This window comes from Aotus nancymaae, unplaced genomic scaffold (genome assembly GCF_030222135.1).
Source record: "Aotus nancymaae isolate 86718 unplaced genomic scaffold, 86718_ANA_hifiasm-v0.15.2.pri h1tg000019l, whole genome shotgun sequence".
NCBI classification, from domain to species: Eukaryota; Metazoa; Chordata; class Mammalia; order Primates; family Aotidae; genus Aotus; species Aotus nancymaae.
The window spans coordinates 36,373-52,883 of record NW_026988431.1 but is presented as its reverse complement, the minus strand read 5'-3'; positions in this window follow the sequence as shown (position 1 = coordinate 52,883).

Sequence of the window (16,511 nt, the reverse complement as noted above, 5' to 3'; positions counted from 1 at the left end):
AGGTGAATATATACCACATTGCTCCTGCTCTTTTTTCATTTGTCTCCTTCTTGCAGAACTAACCAAAGCAATAAAAAAAATTCACAACAACAACAAAAAATAATCCTAAACAATAATAAGCATCACAAAAATAAGTAAGAAAAAAGCTCTATCCTTGGTACTGTAAAATGGTTTTGCATAGTATTCTTAGTTGGAAGCAACCCCAGCTCGAGACCAGAAACTCCTGTGGCATGGTCCCGGTGGGCTAGATCTTTGCCAGCAAGATCCCCAGCCCAAGGTCATGGAGGCGGATCAGGTAGCTTGGCTGCTCAGAGGAAACCATGCCAGGAAGCTGGTGCGAGGGTGAACCGCAATCCACACCTGTTTTCTCCTCAGCACAGCTGTCTCCTAAGGCACGGATGCCTCACCATCTGTGCCTTTAACATGTGAAACACATTTTAAAATATACTATTTAATTTAAAATGATATTTGTCAGCTCGCTGCTGTGCCAGCTCCCTCTCCATGGAAGTGTTGCTGACAGAGCTTTAGTGCAAAGAGAAGCAAGCTTGCAGGGTCAGCTGGCCAGGGGCACAGAGGCTGGGCAACAGTGTGGAAGTTCAAGGTGAAGCTGGAAAGCTTTGCTAGGAGTCATACCCCCACCTTGTCCCCCGAGACCTGGGGACCCTCCAGAGGTCCCGGGTTACACAGCTTAAGGCGTCTATGTTTCTGGAAGGAACGGCACTTTTGAAACTCTGTGAGTTTCTCCATTCTCTCTTCTAACTGCAGTACAGATCCTGTGGGTAAATATTAATCAATCAATATGTCTGCCTAAGAAAACCCCTAGTAACGCACGAGCTACTATTGCTAAGACACATTCCTGCCTGAAAGCTGTCCCAGTACTCCATCTCAGAGCTAGGATGCACCTGCTTCTTCCAAAGTCCATATTATGACACTGTTTAGCCAGTTTTGCTTCCCTCCATTGTGGAAATTCAGAGGATTTCTCACAGCCTGGGTATGACAGACTCGTTCCCACCGTGCTATGAATTCAGGCCTGCTCCGACTGCACCACCTTCCCACAAGGAGGTGTTAGGGGTGTCATCTGGGCTTTTAGCTCTGTTGTCAGCTTCGAAATAAACTGTAACCACAATTTGTAGCACAAGGAAAGTGGTGAAGGAGGAAGGGAGGGGGCAACAGAGAGCTTAATTCTAGACAAAGATGCTTTCTGATCAGTTTCTAGAAGAATCTTCCCAAGTAATTGTGTGTGCCAAGCCTAGGGTTGTTGTATATGCATTTTCGGCAAATTTTTGGAGCTCATAGCCTTCTGGTTTGAAGGCAGAAGGGCCACCAGGTGGGGCTAAAGAGAGCCTTGTTTTGGATGAGGCAGAGGTTGATTGACTTACTGTCTTGGAAAAGAGTTTTTACTTTTTATATCTTAAAATGAAAGTTAAGACCTAGTAAGTTTTTGCAGTTCATATTTCTTCTACAAAAGGTCCCTGCTTTTAGCAATATTAAGCATTGTACCTTTAATCTCAAACCAACTACATGTAACCAACCTGCCTGCCTGCCTGCCTTCCCTCCTCCCTGCCTTCCCTCTTTCCTTTCCTCCTTTGTCCTCCCTTCTTTCCTTCTTCTTTTTCTTTCCTTACTTTTTTCTTTTCTTCCCTTTCCTTGCTCCTTCCCTCCCATCCTTCATTTCTCTTTTCCCTCCCGCCCTACCACCCCCTCATTCTAATTTAATGATTCATTTATCTGTTGGGACAATCCAATTTGCCTCCTTTCCACCAAGCACTATTTCAGGGAATAGCTATGAATAAAACTCCTTGGATTCTGAAAGAAAGGGCAGAGCAGCTCACTGTCTCGTGTCAGAGTTCACTGCTCTAGACTGATTAGCATTATTACTTCAGAGAAATGCCTTCAGCAAGATTCCAATTGAATATTTGTATAGCATTTTCCAGGGAGATACTAACAGTTCTCAGAATAATCTGGCAGTCTCATTTCACTGATGTGCTTGTGATCCATCCTTTTCTGAGAATGTGAACTCTTTTTTTCCACTTTAAATATTATAGAATAGTTTTATGTGTCATACTTTTAAATATAAACATTTTCAAGTTCAGAGTGCACAGATAATTAATAAGTAATGCTGTAAAGTTTTAGATTAATTGGTAATTTTTGCAAAGAGCTTTGAGATGGAAAGTGTTGCATGTCATCATGTCAAATTAGCATTGATTACAGAGATTTTAAGTTTAACACCACGCAAATGCTGGCTTTTTTAGATTTTTAAAATTGTATTTCTAGAACAAAGGGGTGCTTCTTTAGAATCTTACATCAATTGTTGGATAGATGAGAGAGAGAATCAATGACCTTGATGAACACAGCAATCAGTTTGATAGCACACACACACACGAGAATTTTGACTGCATTGGGAAAAACATTCTGCATTACATTATGGGCCTACTAGAGTGCAGAAAATGGCAATGAAAATTGACTCACTGTGGCAGCTCACAAATCCACTCTTTCTCATACGTTGAATGAGATAATACAATTAATTGAGCACATATGTTGATTCAGTTCTCAGAGGTTAAGAATAACCAGGCAGGAGCCGTGGGAAGGCAGACAAGGCCTCAGGAAAGTACCCTACAAAGTGGTGACATTGACAATAGACCATGACGCCTCATGGGGACAGCACCAGCTATGGAGTCACAGCAGTAAGAGTCACCTATTCGCTCAACTGCCTACCGGCTATACGACCTTGGGAACAGTTACCCAGCCTTCTTGAGTCTGCTTCCTCTGAAAGATGAGACCATGACACCTACCTCAGGGGCTGTTTTAAGTAAATGAGGTAAATGAACATAGCATTCAGCATAGCTCCTGGCACATTTTCCAGACGTGTTATCCTGTGGATAATGATGCCTAGGGATACCCAGAGAGGGTTTCCCCAAATTGTCACAAGGGATAAGAACCTTTCAGGGTAAGAGTGTTTGAGACAGTAAAGCACAATTTTCCACAATAAAAATAACACACTTGCATCCTGCTTTGGAGTTTACAAAGCACACAGTTATTCTTTCATGATGTCCTCATGACTTCCTTGTGAGGGGACCAAGACAAGTAAAATTCTCCCAAAGCAGAGATGAGAAGGCTGAGTGATTTGTGCACCATCAACCACAGCCCAAGATCCAGATCTTTTAATTCCAAGCCCAGTGCTATTCTGCTCCATCCTTGCAGGTACCAATAGGCATCCCAGGGTGTAAAAGGAAGGAACTAGGGTTAGTGCTGGGGTCAATAAATCATTTTCCCAGAGAGAGAGAGAGGCCCACCATATTTCTCATTCTATGAGTAGTCAAAGAACCATTCATTGGCACACATACAGGCACACAGATGCAGACACACACGCACACACAGAGAGACACAGACATACACATACATACTCCAGAAGAACCTGACAGCTAGTTAAGACCATTTACCAAGTGCCTATAATCTATAAATTAAGGAAAATGTCATTTCCAAAGGCTAATCCCCACTTCTTATGATGTGAAAAAGAAATTCTGATTCTGAGCCTGGGAGAAGGATGGAAGGACTTGCTTAGTGATTCTAGAAATGTGGCAGTGGCGTGCTAATCTGGGTACAAAGGTCCTGCACATTTTATTTTTCCCCCGCAGCTTTATATTATCATCTTTCTCACAGAATCTTTCCTTCTCTTTTTATGAAATGTTGCTGGTGAATGCAGAGGACTTTTATTTTGTTAAAAGGAGCTTTGAGACATGTTTCCTTAACGACAGACTTTTTATATATAGAAACAACACTGCCTGATATTTTTAAAACTTCTTCTCGAATCAAAATCTAAATCATTTTATTTCAGGTAAGTTTGGGGGTCAGTGAAAGGGGTCCACAACATCCTCAAATCACTGGGCTCCTAAGCAACTGGGCTGAAGATTGCTTTACCGGTTCTCTTTGTGAATTCCCTTCCTGCTATAGACCTGGCAGCAATCTGTACCAGGAAGGCTGGAGAGGATGCTGGCAGCTGTCACCTCATCTCTCATCACCACCTGGTTCTTTCCTCCTCTCTTTCTCCTCCTTTTTCCTTTTCTTCCCTCTAGTTAAGCAGTTTAATAACATACTAGGTTCTTCTGCATAAATAGATCCTAAGTTTCGCTGCATAACCAGTCACTTGAATAGGCTAATTAAAACTATAGATTCCAGGGCCTCATCCCTGGTGTTCTGAATTAGGCCTGAGAGTCTGCATTTCTAAGCTTCTCCCCAGGTGATTCTAAGCCTGCCAGCCTGTCCTGCGCCCTGATGATCATATAAAGAACAACTTATTGGCCGGGTGTGGTGGCTCATGCCTATAATCTCAGGACTTTGGGAGGCCAAGGCAGGTGGATCACTTGAGGTCAGGAGTTCGAGACCAGCCTGGCCAGCATGGTGAAACTGCATCTCTACTAAAAATACAAAAATCAGCCAGGCATGGTGGTGCACATCTGTAATCCCAGTGACTCAGGAGGCTGAGGCAGGAGAATCGCTTGAACCAGGAGGCAGAGGTTGCAGTGAGCCAAGATGGTGCCACTGCACTTCATCCTGGCTGACAGAGCGAGAGACTCCACCTCAAAAAAAAGGAACTATTTATTTATTTATTTATTTATGAGACAGGTTGTCACTCTTGCCCAGGCTGGAGGGCAGTGGCATGATCACAGCTCACTGCAGCCTCAAACTCTTAGGCTCAGGTGATCCTCCCATCTCAGCCCCTTGAGTAGCTGGGGCTACAGGTGTGTGCCACCACAGATGGCTAATTTTTAAATGTTTTTTGTAGAGGTGGAATCTTGCTATGTTGTCCAGGCTGGTTTTGAACTCCTGGCCTCAAGTAATCCTCCCACCTCAACCCCCTAAAGTGCTGGGATTACAAGTGTGAACCTCCGTGCCTGACCAAAAACAACTTTATATCACACAGAGCAATGTTTGTATTTGAATACATCTGATCCTTGCAATTACCCTGTAAACAGATATAGAAGCTGAAGCTCAGGGAGCTTAAGTAATTTGTTCAAGGTCAACTATTTATTCACTCACTCATTAACTGAATCATTGAGTGATTTATTCTTTCATCATATATATATATATATATATATGGCTCAGGCCATGTGATAGAACAGGAAATGCGGAGAACAGTAAAGCATGATAGCTCTTCTCAGAGTATTACATCTATACTCTAGTGGATTGCTCGACTCATTGCTGCTAAAACCGAGACTCAAAAGATTTGATACTTTTAAAAAACTTTTTATTTTGAAATAATTATAGACTCACAAGAAGTTGTAAAAATAGTGCAAAGACTTCCTGTGTATCCATCACCGAGCTTCTCCCTGTGGAAACATCTTACAAAACTATCAAAACCAGGAAATAGACATTGGCGCAATACAATTAACCAGACTACAGACCGAACTCGGATTTCAACAGATTTTGTCCCAGACCTTTTTTACTAAAGCATGAAGCCGCCAGTGGAACCTGTATAGACCTTGTGTAGCCTTGATACTGGTTCATAATCAAAGTGGTTTCTGACCCCTGGGGTAATAGCTACGAATCAAAAAATGCAGAACACACAAACTGTTCTCTGGATGAGTTTGCTTTTCAAAAAATAACAACAAATGTAATATCTAGTGGATGCTGTTAATGCTCTGGCCAGATCACCTTTACTGGGCCAAACTGGGGGCTTTCCTCACCTGCTGAGTGTCGGCTGCTAGTGGCTTATGGCTTCCCCTTCTCTGGAAAATTGGCCCTCAGTCAATCAAGAGCTGCCTGTGCCTGTCCCAAGATGTTATGCCCTCTTTCCACCTCCCGGAGCCCACAGCCAATGACTGACTGATATGGGGATAAAGAACGCTAGTTCTCTTGCTTCAAGGTGGGACGCTGAGGCAATTCATGCTCCAGTGCTCCTAGTAGGATAAGTCTAAGGCTCATCTCCAGCTGAGACCACAGCCTTGCTCAGCTCCTTCCCACACCCATTGTGAGATCACCCCCCCCCCCCATAAATCTCATGGATCTGAATCCCTGTGTCAGATTCTGCTTGCAGGGAACTTGAACAAAGCTATATGCTTATTTTGTTTTCTTTTAACACCTTTTCATTTTAGAGAAGGGCAGTTCTAGATTAAAAATTGATTTCCTTGTAGCACATTGAAACATCGCTCACACAACCACACAGATCTACACAGATACACAAATGCATACTCACGTGTACACCTTCATCATTACACATTCTCACATACATACCATAACCAAAGCAGCATGGCAGATGGTGAAAACACAATCCAGGTGTCCCTCTATTATCTGCATATACAAACAACACATTGACTACCAACATTGATGGTTACAAATTTCATGTTACACTGGGTCTCATTAGTTTGTAGACATTACTTTGAGATAATCAACGCAGTGTAATTAGAAAGCAATTTTCAATGTAGCATAACATTTTAGCTGGAAGTCCAAATTACTGTTTCCCTGCCTCCCCATTTACACAAAGTCAACTTTCAATTAGATGGATTGAACTGAATGGATTGTTCATTTATCCTGCAGCAGAGACATCAATAAGGCTGAAGGCTGATTGGCCTGCTTGAATGATTGTAGCCTGTACAAAATTGTGAAGGACTGCAGTCTTCCACTAGCACAAAACTGGACTTTGGGAGTCCTGGGACTTTCCTCACCTGCTAGCTATGAAACCCTTGGCATGTTTCTTTAAAATCTGTCTTATTTTCCCATAAAATGGAGATAATATACCCTCCCTTGTGTGTCCCAGAAAACAAAGATAACATTATTTCAGTGAAGGTGCTTTATAAGCTTATAAAGTACTGAAGAGAAAGGTAGGTATCATTTTCCAGGGCCTCAGCCACGGTCTCGAGCACTTTCTTCTATGTTTATTAAACTTCCTCCCTTCTTCCCTCCTTTCTCCCAAACAAACTTTTTTTTTTCCTTCCTGCCAGTAAAGCCTCATCTCTTTCCTGTGTCTTCTCTGAGGTAGCCTGTCTCTCTTAGAATTCATTTTCCTCACGAATCTGACCAAGAGGAAGACATAATTATGATCTAACAATGCTATGTATGATGTGGCTGGAATCTGACAGGTGCTTTAATTACCCTAGATGCTCAAAACCTAGATTCAAACGCAGAAAACAAAATGTGTCCAGCCTTTTGATTTGGCTTATTCTGCAATACGATTTTGTGTTGTTGCAACCAAGATACTGCAAATAAGCCCCGGTATTTTTCTACAAATAGCCCATGTGTGCTCAGCATTTCTTTCGTGAGACATTTGCTACTGTAGTTACTCTTCCTCAGGTCACCTCCAGTGTGCTGTGATCACACAGCAGCTAAGGGGCTGGTAGGCATTCAAGGAAGGGACATGGAGCATGCGATGATGAGGCCAAGACTTCTAGGTGTGGAGACTACCTCCTCTGAGATCAGTTTTCACTTTTTCTTACTTCTGGAAATATACTATTAATTTCTTTCTTCCCACTTGGAATCAGATATTAGCATCTTCTCTGAATACTGCCTCCCTATGGAGGGCCAACAGCATCAAAATATAAACATCCGGATTTTGTATGCTATAAAAATACAGCATTTATTGACATGAAGTTAATTGTATTAGAGTACACCAGAGGAAATAAAGAGATGAACCTTTTACCCAAGATGCCCCATTTCTCAAAATTTACGCAAGTTACCATAAAACTTGTTCAGGAGATGTCGTCTAAACAGTCTGGTTAGCTCAAGAAACAATTCAATGTCTAAGCCTTCTGGCATTTATTGCTGCCTGTTTTCTAAGCCTGATTGGTGAAATCTCCAGTGAGTCTTGTCTGCATCTCATCAGCAAGGATGACTCTGGAAATGCAAAGACTATTCTAGTGGGTTCAACTTGAGTATTTTGTACCTTTCAGGATATGGAATATCTAAGTTATAATCAGGAATGTTTTCATGTATTAAAATGCCACCTCTTCATAATGACAAAATAACAGCTACAACAGTAACAACTACATTCCCTAGCTTCTCAGTTAATGTTGGGTCTCTGCTGGTTCAGCAGGTTTCAGGGGTCATTTTGAAGCTTTACTCTCAATTCCCATATGTAATCCCTCACCAAATCCTGTTGATTTCACTCCCATAATTTTTATTAAATCTTTCCACTCCTCTAAACTGCTACTGCCCTCATTCTAACCTAAGGACCTGACTTATCATGCCTGGATTATTTGTTCTTACCCCTCCAACTTATTCTACTCACCTCCACTGGAGTGACCTATAAAAATGCAGATTTGGTTTCAGATTTAAGATGGCAGACTGATGCAGTTAGCTTTCCTATCTCCTGAAAGCCCCCTGAAAGGACAAAGGGAGATTTAAAAAAAAATAATTTGAACATAATAATGCTAGAAGACAAAGGCAGAAGCCAATAGTAAAAGAGTAAGTTTAAGAAAATCCTGGATGATAAAAGACAGATATGATCAGTTTAACAGAGTCGACAGAACGGGAGAAACTTCAGCCTGAAACACCAGGATGAGAGTCATCTTCTCCAAGGGGGAATGGAAAAAGCTCCGAGGTCAAAGCCAACCGATACAAAATGCTGGCTATAGGGTGATCACCAGGGTTCTTAACTTAAAAATGAAATTAGAACAGCCGAGTCTTCTGGGGGTGTTTCTCTGTATTTCATGTCTCCTTATACACAGAGCATGTGCGTGAGGGTAAGAGCAGCACAAAATCCAGGAACTAATGTCTAAACAAAATGTGTATGATCTTTCTAGGAAGGTATCCTGCAGTTTGGAGGATCTGAAGAAAAGCTGAGCAGATCGTAAATAAACTCAGCAAAATTAACATTAGAAAGAGAGAAACAAGGACATCAAGAAGCAATTTCACCCAGGAAATCATTCTGTTATGAAATCCAAGTTCTCTGTACATGGGGAACTCAACTGCAGACAGCTTCCTCCCCATGAACCCCACAGGGAAGGCTGCTTGTCACCAGCAACCATTTCCATCTACACTCCCCCGCCCTGTCCCATGAGAAGCCTGCCTTCAGTTGTTCCACTTACCGAGAAGCCTGCTGAGGAAACAGACCTGTCTGACTGCAAAGGAAATTTAGCTCTTTACTTATTAACATGAAATCTAAACCAAGAACCACCAGACGTTAAAGGAAAACCAGTAATGCAAAAGAGAAGGATCAAGATTGAAAAAACAGCTGCGCATGGTGGCTCTTGCCGGTAATCCTAGCACTTTGGGAGTCTGAGGTAGGAGGATTGCTTGAGCATAAGAGTTCGAGACCAGCCTGGACAATATAGTGAGACCTCGTCTCAACAAAAAATTTAAAAATTAGCGGGCGAGCACCTGTAGTCCCAGCTACTCAGGAGGCTGAGGCAGGAGGGTCCTTTGAGCCTGAGAGGTTGAGGTTGCAATGAACTCTGATAGCAGCTAAATTAGATTGCTCTGTACAAGAGAGAGAGAGAAAAAAGACAAATCTTTTGCTAAAGAAACAGAAATCGTTGAGAAATAATAAAAGAACTAAAAAGTTCTAATATCCTTAGAAAGAGAAGCAGGTGGATATTGTTTCTATTTTTACAAAATACAAGAAAAGAAAAAAGAACAACCAGCCAAAAAAGGAATCCCTGGAAACTAAAAACGTGTTAATACAATGGAAAAAAGAAATCAAAGGACTAACAGAGAAATAGAAAAGCCAAAGTTAAAGACCAATTAGAAGATAAATCAAGGACATCTCCCACAATGAAAAACAAAAGTTAAAGAGAGCATCCTATCAACAGTAGAATGGACATAAATTGGGGTATGTTTATGTGTGGAATATTAAACAGCAATGAGAATGAGCATATTATACCTATACACAACAACATGGATGAATCTCATGAGCATGAAGTTAGGGAAGTTAAGAAGCCAGCCGCAAAGAGCACGTGCTGTGTTATTTCATATACGTAACGTTCAAAAACAGGCAGCACTAACCTATGACATTAAAAGCCAAGAAAGTCAAAAGATACCCTTGGGGTGGCGGTGACAGGTAGCAGCATGAGGGTCCTTCTGTGTTGGTGATATTCTGTCTTCATAAAGTACTGGTTATGCGGGTGATTTGCTTTGTAAAAATTCAGCAATGTGTACAATTGTGTAAATTTTTAAATGTATATTATGCTTTTACAAATTTTAACCTCCAAAAAGTAAAACAAATATAAAACTTCATATACTCAAATTTACCAATTTATCCTTAATGGTCTGGATTTTTATCATATTCAGTAAGTCCTGGTCAGGCATGGTGGCTCACACCTGTAATCACAGCACTTTGGGAGGCCAAGGTGGATGGATCATGAGGTCAAGAGATCGAGACCATCCTGGCCAACATGGTGAAACCCCGTCTCTACTTAAAAAAAAAAAATTAGCTGGGCGTAGTGGCGCACACCTGTAGTTCCAGCTATTCAGGAGGCTGAGGCAGGAGCCAGGAGAATTGCTTGAACTCGGGAGGTGGAGATTGCAGTGAGCCGAGATTGTGCCACTGCACTCCAGCCTGGTGCCTGGCGACAGAGACTCTGTCTCAAAAAAAAAAAAAAAGTCCTTTCCTAGTCTGAGATTACAATTTTCTTTTTCCTGATGCTTTGTTAAAAAGTACATTTGTGGTTTGCAATTTTTTGTTGTTTAAATTGTGTATCCACATAGATTTCATTTTATAAAGCATCATTTTGAAAACTACTGCATGTCTCACCAACAAATATGTAATGATGGATTTAATCAGTCCCCTGTTGCTAAAAGTATAGGTCATATCCTGTTTTACTCTTAGGAAAGTAAAAGCAAAGTGCACAGACAATTGAGGAATAAGGATTAACATTCATCCATTAAGAATTCCAGAAAGAGGACAGAGATAATGGAGTGAGGAGGAAAAAAAAGGCAAATAGAGGCAAGTTCCCCAGAAGTGAAGTAAGAGAGTATTGAGTGTAATGCTCTAAACCACACTGAGCAGGATGCTGAGAAAAGAGATCTGCACTTAGAAGCAACATAGTTGCTAACTGGAGCAATCCAGGAATAAAAAGAATATCCTAAAAGTTTCTGTAAATATGAAGGAGGTTACCTGTGATGCAGTGAGAATCAGCTTGACATCAGACTGTTCACTAGCAAGAGTAAAGAATAAAGAAATACCTGTTTTTTTTTTTTTTTGGAATAAAATGACAAATCTCATGTTATGAATGTGTCTCCATCTAAGCTTTCAATTAAAGATATTTTTGAGAAATCAAGGACTCAAAATATTTACCACCCATGTAGCCAATTTGAACATAATTACTTCAAGCATTTTCCTCAAACAAAAAAAGAATATAAGAAAATGAGGTACATGAAATAATAACTGCCGAATATGGTAGAATGTGTGAAATTAGAACACAATGAAAAGAATCAATGAGACCTCCGTGATGCTGGAAAGCCCCTCTAGGCAGCAGGGGCATGACGACATTGGTTGTGGGTTAGTGCATGCACACAGTTCTATTCAAATATGCAGAGAGTGCATCATCTCCATTTCTCTGTAACTGACCTCATGTAAATCATGAGCCCTTGCCCCCTCTCCATATCCATTGCTAGAGATGCAAAATACGCTTGTCAGAGATCCTCGTCAGTCTCTGTTTAAACTATATTATTGAGGTAACTTAGTATTTTTCTGGGAATAGGGCTAGCTGATATTAACGTCCTCTTTCTCTTTGTTTTTCCAAAGATGGTATTTAGGTATTTTGAGAGGAGCATATTTTATGTGTCCTCATAATGTTGGAAAAGAGACCAATTGTATTTTCCCTAGGTTCCTCCTGCCCTTTGCCATGAAACTGGGAGAATCTGGACAATTCTTGAGTTATTAGGAGATGTCTACTGGGTTATGGGTGATCTCATCTGACTTTTCAGGGTGCATGCTGTTCCCTGAAGCTGAGGTCTTATTGCAAAGTCCTGATTCCTCATAACTATTTGTTTTTACCAAGCTCAATTGGTTCACAGGTGTTCTTAGTATCTCCATGTCCTCTCATCAGGATGGGCAAAGTCTTTTGTGTCCCCTGCCTCCCACACACCAACCTCAAAAAGTCAAGGCTGCCACCTCAGGCCATGTATTTGGTTAACTCCTTCTATCCACACGATACCATCACTCTCTTGCCATGTTGGACTTTGTGACATGCGGAGTGGAGGACTCCCTGCTCAAACTATGATTTAGGAAGGTGCTAGCCCGATGGTCTGTAACTATAAGATTACTACCGTGCACAAACTTTCTGGGATGTGAGGTGGTGGGGAAGCCAGGGTATGTATTTCTGACTTTCCTTCTCCAACTCTTTCTCTTCTCCACACTCAGCATAAAACCAGAAAGGTTGGTACTTCTCATGTGGCAGGGGTTTATTATATCCTGAATTCTTCTCTTTTCTTTGGCTTGTGGTAAAATTCAGCTTCCAACCCTTGGGGGTCCAAGAAATATAGAAAATGCATCTCCTGTCAGTATGACAGTTGCCTTGACAGGAACTTGAAAGTCCTGTTTTAAAATTGACTGAGTATTGACTCAGTTACTGTGTCTACTATCCACTGTCCACTCTCTTTTTCCCTAGTGTGATAACTTGTAGGTTTCCACAATCTAAGGGTGGCTAACATTTTCTCAATTTCACCCAATCATATCAGGTCTCCTAGATAGACACCCACCCAGGGCATGGCAGTCATCATCATTTTTTGTGGAACTATTTGATTATTCCATGCTCCCACTATATTCTACACTCCTTGAGAGAAATGGCTCTAAACAAATCTGTGAGGTACTCTGAGGAGAGATTTCAGGCCCATGGAGGTCTGGCCTTCCTTCACCTTTGCAATTTCTTAGACAAAAGGACAGAAAAACTGGGAGGTGGGAACCACTTGTGCATGCGTGCCCTATGGTAAGGTGTAGACTGAGGGAGGAAATAGGGCCTACCTTTGTCAGTATTTGTAAAGCTGTTTTCAAAATAGTGTCTCAGTAGAAATGGGGGTGAAGGAGCCCATATGGCTGGTGCCCATATCCTGGCTCTGCCATATTGGTACCATCAGGATATTCAATTTTCCAAAGAGCCACCTGAGGTGGCAGGGCAGTGCTCCTGTGATCACTTTAGTGTTGAAACAATAAAAATAGCAGAGCTGGAATTAAATCTATGTTCTAGTGAATTTTATTCAAGTCTCCTCCTACTCTGAGTATTGCATCTTTGGTAGTATCTATTCATTCATAAAATGAATACTTTAGCTGGAGGATCTGTCATGAACTCGGTTTGCTCATCCATGTAATGGGGATAATAATAACTGCCTGTCTAGATCTTTGCGAGGATTGTGTTAGTTAAGGTAAATCTCTCAACACGGGACAGAGTAGACCCATGATATTTGTCAATTTTTTTTTGCTGTAAATCAACTCCTCTCCCTTGTCAATCACAGTTATGATAAAGAAGCGATTGGCTTCTGAAGCCCAATATTATGATGTTTCTGCAACAATAGCAAATGCAGATTCCAGGTGTCAGTTTTAAGGATTGCTCAGCGACTGTGATTAGAATAAGAGCCATTCAGCTTCATCCTTCTTGCCGAGTGGAGGATGGTCTTTGGTCAAGAGGAGAAGGTACCTGAGCCGGTTAGTGCCATTCTGTTGCAGTGCTACAGGCAGCAAAACTCCCAACTTCCAACTGGTGATAAAAAGAAAGGAAGTTCTGATGCAGGTAACTGAACAATCTTCAGGTACATCTTGATTCAGGGGTTAGAGTAACCAATGTTACCAGGACCATTCTTTTGTGCTGCTTCATTTGGGTTGGTTCAATTCTTAACTTTTGCACAGAGACCCGTGGACCACATCATCCTAAGGTCCAGTCCAATGGGAAATAATGGAATGGTTTCTCTTAGCATTGCCAAAAAGTCTTGAGATTCAATCTGATTGAACCAGCTTAGCTCATAGCTTCCCTGCTGAAGCACTTACTGTGTCCAGTGCATCGGCCTTGGTTACACAGCTCTTCTGGGAGTTGAGGATGAAGCCTCCAGGTCATGCAAATTGAAATTGATAAGGATGGATTCTGCTTCTCCCCCTACTGCCATTCCTGCCACTGGTACCCACCAATGAGGCTGTTCCTGATGGGAGAGGAAACCAACATTAGGATGCTGTACAAAGTGGCCACGACAGCAACCATCCCAGGAATACAGGATTTTCTTCTCTTAAAAATCTGTGTATTTTCAGTTGGGTTGGCTGTCTGATGCCTAAGAATTATGGGCAGACAGCAATGCCCCTCTAAAACTACTCAGATATTTAATTTCTGATAAGTTGACTTGCTTCCCAGTTAACATGTAATGAAATTAGAGTATACAGGGCCAGAATTCAATTGGTTGTCAGGTATGTATCTGAGAAAGTAGTGGGTTTTAGTTAAGATGCATTAGCAGTGATAACAGACTGATCCCTCAAGTCTCAGACTTAACAAGACAGAAGATTATTTTTCATATGTGTGAAGTCCAAATGGATGTTCCTTATTGGTGGGTTACTCTCCTCTCACAATTCAGGGGCCCAGTTTCCTTTCCTCTTTTGGCTCTGCTGTTCTTCAGCACTTCTGCCAAGATGACTGTGAAAGTGAGAAAGAGAGTTCTGCTTTGCATGATTTTATGTGGGATACATCTTCAACTCCTATTTCTGTTGGGTTTCACTCAGTCATATGCCCAGGACAAAAGATGCTGAGGATAAAGCCTACCTGTGGGCCTAGGAGGAGGATATGAGTTTTGGGAGAGGCTAAGCAGTTTCTGGTCGTGAGGTTTTACCCATCTTGTCATCTGCTCATATCCTGTTAGAGGTGGGGGATGCTAAGACGGTGGCACTTAGGTCTCTCAGAGCAAGGCTGGTTGTGAAGATGGCTTTCTTGGACAGAGCAGAGGAATGTAGAGACTTTGGATCAATGCCTCACAATTTTCTGTAGTCCAGTCCCTGGGGAGAGGTGAACAGTTTAGGGAGGGAAAAGAGGGCCTAAGGGGCTGTGAGGAAGGAAGCATTTCTAAGATTAAACCGTGATGGTGGGAGGAGGACACTTAAAAAGATGTCCTCCATGAATTTCACCTGATGACTCATTCATTCTTCATTGTCCAAGGAGTCCTAGGAAACTGGGATTCTCTTTTGAAGCAGTTGTACATCTGAAAAATAAGTCTCATTCACAATCTTAAATTATTTACTGACAAAGGACCTAAAATTCTTTTTTTAATGTATTTTATTTTATTTATTTTTTAATATATATTATTGTGTTTTAGGTTTTGGGGTACATGTGAAGAACATGCAAGATTGTTGCATAGGTACATACATGGCAGTGTGGTTTGCTCCCTTCCTCCCCATCACTTATATCTGGCATTTCTCCCCATGTTATCCCTCCCCAACTCCCCACCCCCCACTGTCCCTCCCCTAGTTCCCCCCTACAGACCTCAGTGTGTGATGCTCCCCTCCCTGTGTCCATGTGTTCTCATTGTTCAACACCCGCCTACGAGTGAGAACATGTGGTGTTTGATTTTCTGTTCTAGGACCTAAAATTCTATCAGAGAAGTATTTATAGTAAGGAAGTCTAGTGGGTCTAAACTCAAAAACTCAAATACAAACTGCAGTTGATTAGTAGTGACTGCTTGGAGTACTGTGTTGGGAAAGATTCTGCTACTGTATTCTGACTCAATATGAGAGGAAACTGCAATTGATCATTGAAATCTATAACGAGAATTGGAGGTTGATGTGATGGCAGTAGAGCACCATGGTTTCCATTGACGGTTTTTGAAAACATGGTAAACTAAATTTAACTTGAAATATGCATCAAAGCATTCTTATATCTCAGCCTCAATTAGTTACTTTCTTCTTCGAGATAGCTGGAGTCCTTCACTTTAAGGAGAAAGTGAGTTTTAAACTGGAGAAGTAGAAACTGGTAATCTTGGAGCTGGAAGACTTTGGAAAGAGAAGCAAAGATGACCCTGGGAGGGTCTCAGATGGTTCTTCCTTTTTTGCCCTCCCTCATTGTCTCCCCTTCTCTGTATTGCTCTGTGCCCTGGGATTCTGATCTACATAACTGTCTCAGTGGGCTCCCATGCCCTTTGGCTTCCAGTTAGGTGGGGACAATGTCCTGGAGAACAGGAGGAGGGAAAGGCCAGATTATTTTTTTCTGCCTTCTTCCTGCCTCCATTCTCAAGCGTCTGGCTGTAGCTGTGCATGCCAGGGCCATCCCTCCTATCGTGTGGCTCTTCCCCAGCCCAGCCCTCACTGAGCTCCAGTAACGCTATTTTCTCCCCTGGCCTTGACAGCCCTAGGGGTTTGTAGTGGTGTTCTGCTTTGTTAGTCTCTGAATGTTACAACACTTCTTGTTTATTTCTTTAACCTTTCCCATACCTCTGTAAGTGGTCCCTTCATAAAGTCTCTTGATCTGCACCATCCGTCTGAAATGAATTCTGAACCCTGATGGAACTTGGGCTGATCCAGGGTCTTTGGGGATCTAGATGGCGAATAAGAATTTTGGTGATTCAGGAAGACACTAGAGAGACACTGAAAGAGGCAGAATTTATTTAGTCCTATA